The 15564-nt window shown below is 34.8% G+C and overlaps 1 non-coding gene across 1 annotated transcript; it reads left to right on the top strand.

The window, feature by feature from the left end:
- Window positions 1–10039: 10039 nt before the first annotated feature.
- LOC129284681 (small nucleolar RNA R71) lies at window positions 10040–10146 on the top strand. Its single transcript, XR_008586925.1, has one exon. It is a non-coding gene; the product is annotated as a small nucleolar RNA R71 (small nucleolar RNA).
- The last annotated feature ends 5418 nt before the right edge of the window (window positions 10147–15564 follow it).

Here is a 15564-nt window from a genome sequence, read left to right as displayed (position 1 = left end):
TCTTGGATAAGATTGATCGTAAATATTGCATTGGGGTGTCCTTCCAGTACTCAGGGTCAGCTGATAGGGATTATTGTTATCATCAAAATTAAACTAAAGCTAACCCTAATGCAATATGGGTCAATCCTAGGTCATCTCCTAAGGAATGATTTTAAATCTAATTTAAAAGTTATCTAGTAAAATAAATCACCTAAAGTTTGAAGTTGATTAACTAATTGCTAACCTAATTATTTAGTGAATTAAGCTAGAAACTAATTTTCTAATATGGAATGGACTTCCCTTTTATATGTAGGAACCCTAGGGTGTTGCTAATGGAAAGAGACTTAGCCTCTAATTAATTATTGCAGCTCACTCAACTCCCTCTTCCTTAGCTGAAAAAATGTATTTACTTAAGACAACTATTTCAAGCAACCTAGCTTCATTAATTCAATTCCTTAAGTGCTATTACAAGCCCCTTAGGTCACCTCACTAGCTTAGCTCAAGAATTAATCAAATGTTTAGTTAAATTTATTCCTAATTGCCACTGTCCAAAGCTGTACCTAACTTTAAAAACTATGAAAACTCAAGCACACTCATCAAGTATTCCCCACACAATTACATGCTAGGCTCATACAAGATATTTATCCATTGAAATCAATAATATTACCATGAAAATTCATAGAATGAATGAAATTCTAGCAGCACATGGGTCATGAAATTCAACTCAAAAATCTTGTTTCAACATTACAAATTACAAACAACTATGTAACAAAAGTCATATTGAACCACAATCAACAATAGTCATAGTATTCTAATGGAATTAAAACAAGATGAAGAAATAGTTGAGCTTAGCCAATTAAAGACTTCAAACAACTCCTCTTCCATCAACTTTCCCTTAGGATTCCATAGAGATTGTAGCTAGAAAACATCAAGAGCACTTTGCTTCCGCCATGAACACAACTAAGCTGTGGCACTGCTTTCATGCTTCTTGATGGATTGAGCTTCAAATCTCCTTCTAGTTGCTTGGGGTAGCTTGGCCTTGAGAGAGCAAAAGAATGGTGGAAGAATTGAGTAGATTTGATGGTGAAAAGAAGGAGAAATGGTGGCTAGATGTGTTGTATTATAGAGAGAAGGAGGAGAAAATGAAGAACACCAAGAACAAGAGAGAGAAAATGTGGAAGATAAATGAATGAGTGTTTGATTTGATTTGGGAGGTGATAGAAAATTAGTCACTTATCCTCAAAATTACACTAAGCTAACCCTAATGCAATATAGACCAACCCTAGGTCATCTCCTAAGGAATGGTTTAAGTCTAATTGAAAGTTATCTTGTGAAATAAATCAACCAAAGTTTATAGGATTTTTTACTAGTAATTATCTAACTATCTAAACTAATTACCTAATGTGCAAGTAATTAAAATGCTAGTGAAAGTGAGTGAAATGAACTTCCCTTTTCACAATAATGGAACCCTAGAGATTAGTTGATTTTCAGGACTCATTATCTTCTCATGATTAGATTAGGCTAAGTTTAGCTTCCCTTTCCTCTGACTAAAGCTTTCAACTTTTAAGAAATCTTAAGCCAATTAACCTAATTATTAGCTAACCTCCCTAGGTCTTAGATTAAAGTCCCTAGTTCAATTAACCCTTGGTGAAGACATTAGCCAAGTGATTCACTTAAAATCCTCTCTTAACAGCCATGGTGAAAACACATAAATTGAGCAAACCACAAGATTATGTCACCTACTCAACAACACAGCATTCCACCACCACTGATTGCAATATTGACACAAGATATTCACTAATTGAAAAACACAAGATTATGTGCCAAACAAAGAGTGGCAAAATTCAGTCATGGCTGTCCAGGAAGAAGAATTAAATGAAACAATCCTCTCTCTTTACCATCAACATCAAATTCAAATTAGAATTTATAAGCTAAGATGATAAACCCTAAATTAAGGAATCTAATCATCTAGTAAAAAAAGAAGAGGATGGTAAACAAAAGAACTTAGCACTTTGAAGCTCAAAAGATCTCATCCTTCATCTTCATCTCTCTAGGATTCCATAAAGAAATTTAGCCCATCTTCATCTTCAAGAACCCTAGTGATTGCTTGTGAAGGCCTAAACTCCATAGCTCTTGAATGATGAAATGAGCTTCAATCCTTGAAAATGTAAGGAATGAGGAAACGAAAATGAAGAGAGGAGAAGAATGGTATGAGTTTTGTGGAGATTTGGTGGCTGAAAATGGAGGTTAGGGTGCTAGAAAATGACGAATAAAGAGAGGAAATGAAGAACACTATGAACAAGAGAGAGAGAATGTGGAAGATGAATAAGATATGTGGTGGATCCCATTTGGGGCGCTTAAAATGGAGTGCTCCTTGGTGTCTCCCATCAGCTGAAGCTTACTTAAAATAAGGAAAAAGAAAATTAAAATGTAAATGGGAGCCTTGTCACACTTGCAAGGTGGCAACTTCCTATTGGTTTGTAGATGATTCCAAAGTTTGCCTAATTTCTGATGTGTCTCCACATCATTTTAGCTGATTAACCCCTCAAGATAATCATAATTCACGTGTAAACCATCAGCCATTGACCTCAAGGAGTGTTGATCTCAATTGCCCAATTGATGCACAAGTCACACGCCACCTATGTCACATAAATCACATAATTCAATTAAATAGCATATGATATAATAAATCTAATTCATGTCCAGAATTAAATTCATAATTAGAAGGGAGAATTTATTAAATTAACCAAGTTTCAGGCTGCACAAAAATTATATAAAAATTTCCACACAAAGGCAAACCAAAAACTAGGACAAACTAAGACACTTAAGAAAGTGTTGACTTTTTTATTTAATTACTCCCAAAATAAAATGAATTTTAAAAATATAATTTCACCATTCATCAATGGACATAAAATGCACTTTGTCAATTTTTCTTGTACATTTTCTCAAAAGTTCATTTTTGGACCAAAATGCCCTAGTGCACTGAACCTAGAAACTTAGGCAAAGTTCCAAATCTAATGCAATGTGTGCACTTGAAGGTGATAAATCATTAATAAAATGGTCCTAATTGACAAATAAAAGTGGGTAACAAATGTGTTCTATCAATTCCCCCACACTTAGCTTTTGCACTCTGGGCAAAATCAAGTGAAAAAGGTCCCAAAAGAAACTATAAGACAAAGAAATAAGAGAAAAAACATTGTTTCAAGTCACTAAAATACTAGCTCATGAACTTCTACAAATTATCAATCAATGTGGCAATAATTAGGAAAGAATTATGCACATCACAACAAACCCTTACCAAGAATCAATGTCAAAGAGTAAGCCTCTTTAGGTTAAGTGTTTGCTCTCATCACTCAAAGTGTATAAGGTATTAAATTTCACTCAAAATTTCTTAGGATAAACCCTACTATAAATTTGTAACCCTTCTACATCTCCATCACTAAATAGCACTTGCAATCAAGAATCAAGTGGACTTTATTAGGTTGTGATATAGGTAATGAAAGGATGTCTAAGAAATGCATGTATATAAAAAATAGGGTTAGCATCAAAATAATGCTAAATCAAGATATATCCCCTTAATATGCAAAGCATAACCTAACTCAATTGAGTGAACACCTTAACACAATGAGGATGGAAAGAAATGATAAGAAATAATAAAACAAATGGAATGGATGAGCTAGGCAACTTTTTTTTTCCTTTCTTTCTTTTTTTTTTATCTCTTCTTCTTTTTTGTTTCTTTTTCTAGCAACTTTATTTCTTTTCTTTTTGACTATATTTTTTTTTCAAATCTATCTTTGTTTTTTTTTTGGTTGCCCCTAACTCTTTGAAAACAATGGAAGTAATGGATGTAATGGTGTAGCAATAAAGGATAAAGAGTAATGGATAGAAAAATAATAATAGGCATCCACTCATTTGATCTAGGACATGCAATGAATATTAAAAAGACATAAAAGTGTAACATGCATTCCTTGGGGAAAAATAGGGTATATATATATATATATTTATATTTTTTTTAAGAATCAAACCAAAGGCTCAAAGTGGCTAACAAAGGATAATAAATGATAATAGGTTGGCTATTTGGCTTTTGGCTATTTTTTATGAATGCCATCTCTCATCTCCTATCAAACAAGTGCGAGATATGTGGTCTTAATTAAGAAGTGAAACAAATTCTAGAGGGTAACATCACTAAGGAATTAATCACACATGAGTGTTTAGCCTCTTCCATGAAGGGTAATATGCCACTCTAATCCATTAATTCAAGGTAAAAGAATTTTCACTTCACACCTATTCAATCCTAAAAATTACCACATCTCAAGAATCAAAATATCCATTTAAGAGCTAGGTAATTAAGTAACCTCAAACAAAACAAAACAAAGCAATTTTTTTTTATTTTTTGCAAAACCAAACAAACAAAACAAAATGTTTATTTCTCTCCCCCACACTTAAATCATGCATTGTCCTCAATGTATGTATAGACTAGTGATAAAATAAGGTGAGATCAATAATGAATGCATAACAAAAGTGTGGTTGCAGAATTTTTTTTTTTCAAACTAAAACACAAGATAAAGAAGTCAAATAAAGCAAATAAACTCTAATTTTCCTACTAGGTTCATCTCCCCCACACTTGAACTATACCTATCATTAAATATATCAATTAAAGGAAAGTAAAAGCTCAAGGTTGGAGAGATACAACCTTATCATGGTGGTTCAAAAACATGTTGAGAGAAGTCCTCCTCCTTTTGAAGTGATTTGGCATCTTTGTAGAGCTTGCATAGGTGACCATTGATTTGCATGGTGGAACCCGTGGCTTTATTCAAGAGTTGCAAAACCCCATAGGGAAACACCTTGGTGACTAGATATGGTCCCTCCCACTTAGACTTCAACTTGGCATGCTTATGAATAAACCTTGTTTGGAACAAGAGGACTTGATCTCCTTCTTGGAACTTTTTCCTCAAGATTAGCTTGTCATGAAGGATCCTTGTTTTCTCCTTATAGATCCTAGAAGACTCATAGGCATCCAACCTAAGCTCCTCAAGTTCTTGCATTTGAAGAAATCTCTCCTTAGCCGAAAGATGGAAATCCAAGTTGAGTTTCTTGATGGCCCAATAGGCCCTATGCTCTATCTCCACAGGGAGGTGACAAGCCTTTCCATATACCAATCGAAAAGGAGACATGCCAATGGGAGTCTTATAAGCAGTCCGATAAGCCCACAAAGCATCCTCTAAGTGTAAAGACCAATCCTTCCTATTTGTGTTCACCACCTTGGTTAGGATCTTCTTGACTTCTCTATTTGATACTTCGGCTTGGCCATTAGTTTGGGGATGATACGGTGTAGAGATTTTATGATGCACCCCATATTTAGCCAAGAGAGCCTTCATCATCTTGTTGCAAAAGTGGGATCCTTGGTCACTTACCAAGGCCTTAGGAACTCCATACCTACAAAAAATATTAGATTTGAGAAACTTCAAAACAATCTTAGCATCACAAGTTCTAGTAGGAATGGCTTCAATCCACTTTGAAACATAATCAACACCAAGTAATATGTACTCAAAACTAAAGGATGGTGGAAAGGGACCCATGAAGTTCAATGCCCCAAACATAAAAAATCTCACAAAATAAAATGGGTTGTTGAGGCATTTCATGTCTCTTACCCCAACTACTAACCTTTGACATTTCAAGCATGCTTTACAAAATTTATAAGAGTCTTTAAACAAGCTAGGCCAATACAATCCACAATCTAAAACCTTCCTAGCTGTCTTATTTGAGCTAAAATGACCACCACATGCATGAGAGTGACAAAATTCAAGAACAGAAGGCACATCAACATCATCAACACACCTCCTAATCACTTTATCACTACAAATCTTCCACATCAAAGGTGGTTCCCAAATGTAAAATCTAGACTTTCTTTTCAATTTTTCAATGGCAAAACGTGAAGCACAAGGAGGCAAGACTCCATACTCAATATAGTTAGCAAAAGAGGCATACCATGGAGGCTTAGATGAAATGGCACACAATGCCTCATCAGGAAATGAATCACAAGGAATAGTAGGGTTAGAGTTTACCATAGTAGCTTTTAAATGAGGTAGTCTAGACAAATGATCCGCTACTTGATTGGTAGAACCACTCTCATCCCTTATCTCCACATCAAATTCTTGCATCAAGATCACCCATCGAATCAAGCGAGGCTTAGAATCTGTCTTCTTAAACAAGTACCTCACAGCAGCATGGTCAGTGTACACAACAACTTTAGAGTTAAGAAGATATGATCTAAACTTATCAAGTGCAAAAACAATAGCAAACAACTCTTTCTCAGTTGTGGTGTAATTAACCTGAGCTGAATCTAGGGTCCTAGATGCATAAGCAATCACATATGATAACTTGCCCTCTCTTTGACCAAGCATAGCTCCCACAGCAAAATTAGAAGCATCACATGACAACTCAAAAGGCAAAGACCAATTTGGGGCTTTAAGAATGGGAGGGGAAATGAGCATGCTTTTCAAAGTGTCAAAACTCCTTTTGCAAGCATCATCAAAAACAAAATCAACATCTTTTTGTAAGAGTTTAGACATAGGCAAAGCAATTTCACTAAACCCCTTTATAAATCTCCTATAAAAGCCTGCATGTCCCAAAAATGATCTCAAATCTTTCAAACAAACAGGATATGGCAAAGAAGCAATCACATCTACTTTGGCCTTATCCACCTCTATGCCATTGGAAGAAATCAAATGGCCTAAAACAATTCCTTTATCTACCATGAAATGGCATTTTTCAAAGTTAAGCACAAGCTTCTTTTCAATGCACCTACCAAGCACTTTATCTAAAGAATGCAAGCATGAATCAAAGGACTCACCATACACAGTAAAATCATCCATAAAGACTTCCATGCAATGTTCAATAAAATCACAAAATATGGACATCATGCATCTTTGAAAAGTACCAGGTGCATTGCAAAGACCAAAAGGCATCCTCCTATAGGCAAATGTGCCAAAAGGGCATGTAAAGGTAGTCTTATCTTGGTCACTAGGAGCTATGGGAATCTGAAAATACCCACTAAACCCATCTAGGAAGCAATAATGGGACTTGGAAGCCAATCTCTCAAGCATTTGATCAATAAAAGGCAAAGGAAAATGGTCCTTCCTAGTCACATTATTGAGCTTCCTATAGTCTATGCACACTCTCCAAGCATTTTGAACTCTAGTTGGAACAAGCTCTCCTTTCTCATTTTTTACCACAGTAATCCCCCCTTTCTTAGGTACAACTTGGGTTGGAGACACCCACTCACTGTCAGCTATAGGATAGATGATCCCAGCACTAAGTAGCTTAACAACCTCTTTCTTTACCACATCTAAAATCAATGGGTTAAGTCTCCTTTGTGGTTGCCTAATGGGCTTAGCATTGTCCTCAAGAAAAATTTTATGTGTGCACACAATAGGGTCAATACCAGGAATGTCAGCCAAAGTCCAACCAATAGCATGTATGTTCTTTCTCAACACATCAAGTAATGCATTTTCTTCCTCAAGAGATAAAGAGTTAGAAATTATTACCGGAAGCTTCTCATTCTCAATGAGATATGCATACTTGAGATTGGATGGTAAAGGCTTCAACTCCAAGGTAGGTGGCTCTACACAAGAGGGAATGAGCTTCTTCAAGTCTAATTTGGTGGAATATTCCATGGTACTATCTTGTCTTTTAGGCTTCTCACTTGTTTTTGATTTCTCCTCTTCTTTCTTTACAGCCTCCCCCTTTTTCTTGCAACTTGTCCTCAAGTGCTTGGACTTGAGCCACGGCCTCGACATGTGAAAGTGTAGAATTTTCCTCCAATAGCTTGGGAATCCTAAGAACATCAAGCTCGAGTGGAGAAAAACTCATAGATTCGGCCTTAATGGCTTTAGTACCTATAACACAAGAAGATATACCCTTCTCAAGCATTTCAAGATCAAGCATAGGAGATATTTTAAACAAATCATGAGAAGAAGTAGTTGCATCATTCAAGCATGCATCAATCTCTAAACAAATAGGACAACTACATCCATCAATACATGTAGTAGTAACAAGAGACAAATCATCATCAACATGTGAGAAAGAATCAAGCATGTGAGACTCACAAGCATCATGAAGCAATAACTCAATGGAACTTACACCTAACAAAGAATAATCTCAAAAGGATGTTTCATTGCTTCATAAATATTAAAAATAATATGATCCTCTCCACATTTCAAAATCAAACTACCTTTTTCCATGTCAATCAATGTACGGGCAGTCCTTATAAATGGCCTTCCTAAAATCAAAATATCATCCCCACTCCCTTCTTTTACATATCAAGCACATAGAAATCCACAGGAAATAATAGACCTTTAACACAAACCAACAAGTCTTCTACTACTCCATGTGGTCTTCTAACACTTCTATCCGCTAATTGGCATATCATAGGTGTCTTATGCATGCAATCAAGACTCAAGGCATGATAAATTGAAAGAGGCATAACATTAATGGCTACCTAAGTCTATCAATGCATGAGAAAAATGTGTGTTGCCAATCTTGCATGGAATTGTGAAGGAACCGGGGTCCTCACATTTTATAGGGAGTTGAGGCTTCATGATAGCACTCACAGATGAGGGTAATTGTACCCTTGCATTAGGCCTAAATTTTCTTTTATTTGTACAACAATCTTTCAAAAATTTGGCATACTTAGGAAAGTTCTTAACTACATCCATCAAGGGTACATTAACATGAATCTTATGGAAGAAATCATATACCTCTTGATCAAATTGTCCCTTCACTTGCTTAGGGACCACTTGTGCTTGTTGAAAAGGAAGCTTTTTATAATTCTTGACTTTGCTTTCCTTCTTCCTTCCTTAAACTCTCCTTTCTTGTTTCACTTTGCTTGGCCTCTCCCTCTTTTTCCTTACTAAACAACTCGGCCATAGTCCATTTTTTCACCTTAGATGGTGGTTGCTCACATATGATCTCCTCAATGTTTTCATCCTCATCATCTCTAAAAAGATGCATATTAGGAGCAAGAGAAGAATTAGAAACATTAACATCAATTGAAGAATTTAAAGAGGGCTTCTCAGCCTTCCCTTGTCTTTTGTCTTCTTGCACTCTTTCTCCCAACTCCTTGCCACTCCTCAATGTGATAGCATTAAGATTAGCTTTAGGATTAGCAACGGTGTTGGATGGTAATGTAGAGGCTTGAGCATTGGCTGCACTTAATTGGTTAGCAAGCATATTCATTTGAGAAGTAAGGGCATCAATTTTAGAGTTCATGTTCTCACACTTGTTACCCATACTCTCTACCTTGTTCCCTAAGCCATCATACATGTTTTTATATAAGGAGTTCATTTCAATCAACTGCTTACGTAACACATTCACATCATTAGAAGAGTTCGAATTAGAAGAACTCTCAATTGGAACAAGCCTCTATCACTATAAGAATTAGAAAAGGTGCAAGAGAATTACCACTTGGATTGTAGCTTTGAGAAGAGCTACCTTGAGACAAATGAGGTGGAGGGTCACGGCCAAAGGTGTTTTGATAGGATCCTCTTTGTTGATTGTCTTGTAAAGCCACATTTGGATTTGAATAGGAGAAATTAGGATGGTCTCTCCATGAAGGGTTGTAAGTATTAGAATAAGCTCCTTGCCCTTGCCTCCCACCATAGGATTGTTTTCCATTGTAGATAGCATTTACTTGTTCAAACTTAATAGGACAATTTCTTTCTACATGCATAGGTGAGTCACAAAAAGTACAAGAATAAGGGACAAGTGCTTGAGAAGTACTTACATTGTCAATTGAGATATTTGTGGAGCCAACATTCTCCCAATCTTGGTAGCTAGCAAGTCCACATATGAATCATTAAGAATTGAGGAACCTACCATATTCACATTTCTCTTTTACCTTGTAGAGTATTGAGCACCACTTGAAGCCATCTTGTCAATTAGTTCCCAAGCCTTTGAGGAAGTGAGGTCAATCAAGCATCCACCACTAGCGGCATCAATGTTAACTTTGTCTCTTGGAATTAAGCCCTCATAAAAATATTGGACTAAATTCTCACTAGAAATTTGATGGTGTGGGCATTTAGCCAAAAGGCCTTGGAATCTAGTCCAATACTCATAGAGACTCTCATCTTCTCCTTGTTGGACCCCATAGATTTGCTTCCTCAAATTGGTGACCTTGGAATTTGGAAGAATTTATCTAAGAAGAGTCTTCTTAGCTCGGCCCATGTGCTCACTTTCACATAAGAAGGGTAGTTGAAATACCACTCCTTTGCTAAACCTTCAAGAGAAAATACAAAAGCCTTAGCTTGAACATCATCAACATTTACATGCATAGGCTTCATAGTATCACAAACCAATAGGAGAGTATGCAAAAACCTATGGCAATCCTCTCCCGGTAACCTATGAAATTTAGGCAATGCATTAATCAAAGAGGTTTTAATTTCAAATTGAACATTAGTAGGAGGAACATACAAGCCATAAGGATTATCATGCCAATTAGGTTGAGTTAATTGCCTAATGCTCCTCTCCTCTCTAGGGTTATGCAAGCCTTCAAATTCATTATTAACATGGCCATCATCATGCAAATTCTCATTCCCATTCCCATGGCCCTCATTATGCACATGCTCATGTCCTAAGATACCTTCCATTGTTGAATTACAAACCAAATGAGAATCAAGAATAGGTTGTGATCTTCTCAATCTAGAAATAGTCCTTTCAATTTCTAGATCTAATTCAACAAAAGAGGTATGTTTTCTTCGGGTCATGCACTAATCAAGCTCAAGAAAATTAAGAACAAAGAACAAGCTAAACTAAAATGCAAATCAACACGAAACAATTCAAAACACACAAAAGCAAGAGAAATAATTTTTTTTTAATATACTCAATAGCAACAAAATGAAAAAAAAATAACACCAAACAAGTAGAAAGAGAGTTAGAAATACTCAATCAAGAAGCTTTGGCAATTCTGGAATTCGCACAGTAGGCTCTCTGGAGACAGTGAACTTGTGAATTTTCTATCAGCAAATCCACATGATAACTTCCCCTGAAACTTTTATGAGAAACACAAGAGATACACAGGAAAATTATATAAAACTTTCAGATTAAAAATCCTTCCCAATCGTTCCCAGAATTTTTCACAAGTTGATCCTCAGGTCTGGAGAAACAGGATTTCGTCCAGAAGACCTTTAGAGCTTCTAACAAACTTTCAAATAGGAAAATGGAAAAATTGAAGAAAATCCTAAACACAAGAAACAAAGATAAGACAGTGATAAGAAAAATGAAACTGGAATCAATCAATTTGAACGCACAGAGAGGGAGATATGAAAACTCAAAGTTGAAACAGGGTTTTAGGAGTCCTCTGTAAAGGCTCTCTGGACCTTGTTAAATTGTAAAATTTTCACAGAACACATCCCACGTCCAAAATTGACCAAACAAATTTTAAAATGAAGCTAAGATATAGATCTTTCAATGAAATAAATTTGAAGTTAAATTTTCTCAGATTCATTCCCATTTAATTTTTCAATTTCAAGCAGAGACACTAGAAACAGAGTATCATCAACTCTACATCAAACCAACGAAAATTGCACTAATTTTTTTCTTTTTCAAAACAGAATAAAAACACTCAAAACACACAAAAAAACACTAAACAAAACACAAAACACTAATTTTTATAATTTTTCAAAAAATTTTCCAGGAACACTAAAAATGTAAATTAAGTACTAAACAACCTTAGAATTAAAGTTAAACCATTCCCCCAGCCAAAATTTTGATAGGAAATTAGTCGCCAAAATTTTGATAGGAAATTAGTCGCTTATCCTCAAAATTACACTAAGCTAACTCTAATGCAATATAGGACCAACCCTAGGTCATCTCCCAAGGAATGGTTTTAAGTCTAATTGAAAGTTATCTAGTGAAATAAATCAACCAAAGTTTGTAGGAATTTAGTTACCTAGCTAATTATCAAAACTAATTACCTAATGTGCAAGTAATTAAAATGCTAGTGAAAGTGAGTGAAATGAACTTCCCTTTTCACAATAATGGAACCCTAGAGATTAGTTGATTTTGGACTCATTATCTTCTCATGATTAGGCTAAGTTTAGCTTCCCTTTCCTCTTGACTAAAGCTGTCATGACTTAAGAAAATTATCTTAAGCCAAATAACCTAATTAGCTAACCTCCCTAGGTCTTAGATTAAAGTCCCTAGTTCAATTAACCAATTGGTGAAGACATTAGCCAAGTGATTCACTCAAAATCCTCTCTCAACAGCCATGGTGAAACACATAAATTGAGCAACCACAAGATTATGTCAAGCTACTCAACAACACAAGTATTAATACCACAAGATTATGCAATATTAACACAAGATATTCACTAATTGAAAAACACAAGATTATGTGCCAAACAAAGAGTGGCAAAATTCAGTCATGGCTGTCCAAGGAAGAAATTAAATGAAACAATCCTCTCTCTTTACATCAACATCAAATTCAAATTAGAATTTATAAGCTAAGATGATTAAACCTTAGATTAAGAAATCTAACCATCTAGTAAAAAGAGAAGAGGATAGGAAACAAAAGAACTTAGCCAATTTGAAGCTCAAGACTCATCCTCCAATCTTCATCTTCAAGAACCCTAGTGATTGCTTGTGAAGGCCAAACTCCATAGCTCTTGAATGATGGAAATGAGCTTCAATCCTTGTGAAAATGGAAGGGATGGAACGAAAATGAAGAGAGGAGAAGAATGGTATGAGTTTTGTGGAGGTTTGGTGGCTGAAAATGGAGGTTAGGGTGTTGGAAAATGAAGAACAAAAGAGAGAAAATGAAGAACACTATGAACAAGAGAGAGAGAATGTGGAAGATGAATGAGATATGTGTTGGATCCCATTTGGGGCTTAAAATGGCGTGCTCCTTGGTGTCTCCCATCAGCTGAAGCTTAATTAAAATAAGGAAAAAGAAATTAAAATATAAATGGGAGCCTTGTCACACTTGCAAGGTGGCAACTTCCTATTGGTTTGTAGATGATTTCAATGTGTGCCTAATTTCCCATGTGTCATCCACATCATTTTAGCTGATTTAACCCCTCAAAATAATCATAATTCACGTGCAAACCATCAGCCATTGACCTCAAGGAGTGTTGACCTCAATTGCCCAATTGATGCACAAGTCACATGCCACCTATGTCACATAAATCACATAATTCAATTAAATAGCATATGATATATAAAATCTAATTCATGTCTAGAATTAAATTCATAATTAGAAGGGAGAATTTATTAAATTAATCAAGTTTTAGGCTGCATAAAATTATATAAAAATTTCACACAAAGGCAAACCAAAAACTAGGACAAACTAAGACACTTAAGAAAGTGTTGACTTTTTTATTTAATTACTCCCAAAATAAAATGAATTTTAAAAATATAATTTCACCATTCATCAACTGGACATAAAATGCACTTTGTCAATTTTTCTTGTACATTTTCTCAAAAGTTCATTTTTTGGACCAAAATGCCCCTAGTGCACTGAACCTAGAAACTTAGGCAAAGTTCCAAATCTAATGCAATGTGTGCACTTGAAGGTGATAAATCATTAATAAAATGGTCCTAATTGACAAATAAAAGTGGGTAACAAATGTGTTCTATCAGGAGGGTAAATGGTGTGCTCCCCCTTGTTTCCCATATGCTTAAGGCTTAATTAAAAATAAGAAAAGAAATTAAAATAAAAATGGGAGCCTTGTCACACTTGCAAGGTAGAAACCTCCTATTAGTTTGTAGATGATTTCAATGCGTGTGTAATTTTTCATGTGTCATCCACATCATTTAAGCTGATTTAATATCCCAAAAATAGCATAAATCACGTGCAAATGCTCAACCATTAACCTCAAGGAGTGTTGACTTCAATTGCCCAATTGATGCATGAGTCACATGCCACCTATGTCACATAAATCACATAATTCAATTAAATGGCATGTGATATAATAAAATCTAATTAATGTTCAGAATTAAATTCATAATTAGAATTAGTTTTCTAGCTTAATTCACTAGATAATCAGGTTAGCAATTAGTTAATTAACTTCAAACTTTAGGTGATTTATTTTACTCGATAACTTTTAAATTAGACTTAAAATCATTCTTTATGAGATGACCTAGGGTTGGCCCTATATTGCATTAGGGTTAACTTTAGTTTAATTTTAAGAATAAGCAACAATTCCTATCAAAATTTTGGCGCAGTTGCTAGGGAATGGTTTAGGTTTAATTCTAAGGTTGTTTAGTGCTTAATTTACATTTTTAGTGTTCCTGAAAATTTTTTGTAAAAAATTATAAATATTTGTATTTTGTGTTTTTCTTAGTTTTTGTGTGTGTTTTGAGTCTTTTTGTCATATTTTAGAAAAAATAAAAAAAATTAGTGTAATTTTTATTGGTTTGGTATAGAGCTGAAAATACTCTGTTTCTAATGTCTCTGTCTGAAATTGAAAACTTAACTGGGAACGAGTCTGAGGGAATTTGAACTTGGAATTTATTTTATTGAAAGATCTATATATTAGCTTCATTTTAAAATTAGTTTGGTCAATTTTGGACATGGGAAGTGTCCTGTGAAAATTTTACAAGCTAACAAGGTCCAGGAAACCTTTACAGAGGACTCCCAAAACCCTGTTTCAACTTTAATTTGGCATATCTCTCGCTTCATGTGTCCAAATTGATTGATTCTAGTCTCATTTTTCTTATTACTATATTAGATTTGTTTCTTGTGTTTGTTTCTTGTGTTTAGGATTTTCTTTAAGTTTTTCATTTTCCTATTTGAAAGTTTTTTGGAAGCTCTAAAGGTCTTCTAGACAAAATCCTGTTTCTCTAGACCTGTGGACCAATTTTTGAAAATTTCTAGGAACAATTAGGAAGGATCTTGGATCTAAAATTTTTATATAATTTTTCTGTATATCTCTTGTGTCTCTCATAAAATTTTTAGGTGAATTTCTCATTTGGATTGGATGGTAAGAAATTCACAAGTTCACTATCTCCAGAAAGCCTGTTGCACGAATTCTAGAATTGTTAAAGCTTATTAATTGAGCATTTCTAACTCTCTTTCTACTTTTTTAGTGATTTTTTTTGTGTGATTATTTGTTTTTTTGTTGAGTTCAAAAAAAAAAAGAAAAAAATCACTTGTTTTTGCATTCTAGAGCTTGCTTGTGAACCTTGATTAATCATGTTCCCTTATAACTATAATTTTACACCTCATTGTCATAATAAATTTCAAGCACAATATAATTTTAACCCACCTCACCAACAAAAAAATAAATATTGTGTGCATTGTGAGTCTCCTTGCCATTTTTATTTTGAGTATCCTTCTCTTGTGGGATATTCATCGCCACAACATGAATACCAAGTAGGAAATTGCTACCAAACAATTGAAGAACTTACACTTGCTCAAGACCAAAATGAAAGAAGTCCATATGATTTTCAAGACAATCACATGTGTCCTATGCAAGAACCACAAGGAACTTCATTCTATCAAGAGGGTTCAATTTAATATGAAGATTCAAATACCCAAGAAATGATGAGAAAACTTCAAGATATCTTGATTCCATGAAGCAATCCATG

Source organism: Prosopis cineraria, unplaced genomic scaffold, assembly GCF_029017545.1.
Source record: "Prosopis cineraria cultivar Desert tree isolate PC_DT_omini unplaced genomic scaffold, ASM2901754v1 PC10, whole genome shotgun sequence".
Taxonomy (NCBI): Eukaryota; Viridiplantae; Streptophyta; class Magnoliopsida; order Fabales; family Fabaceae; genus Prosopis; species Prosopis cineraria.
This window is presented reverse-complemented; position numbering and strand designations above follow the sequence as displayed.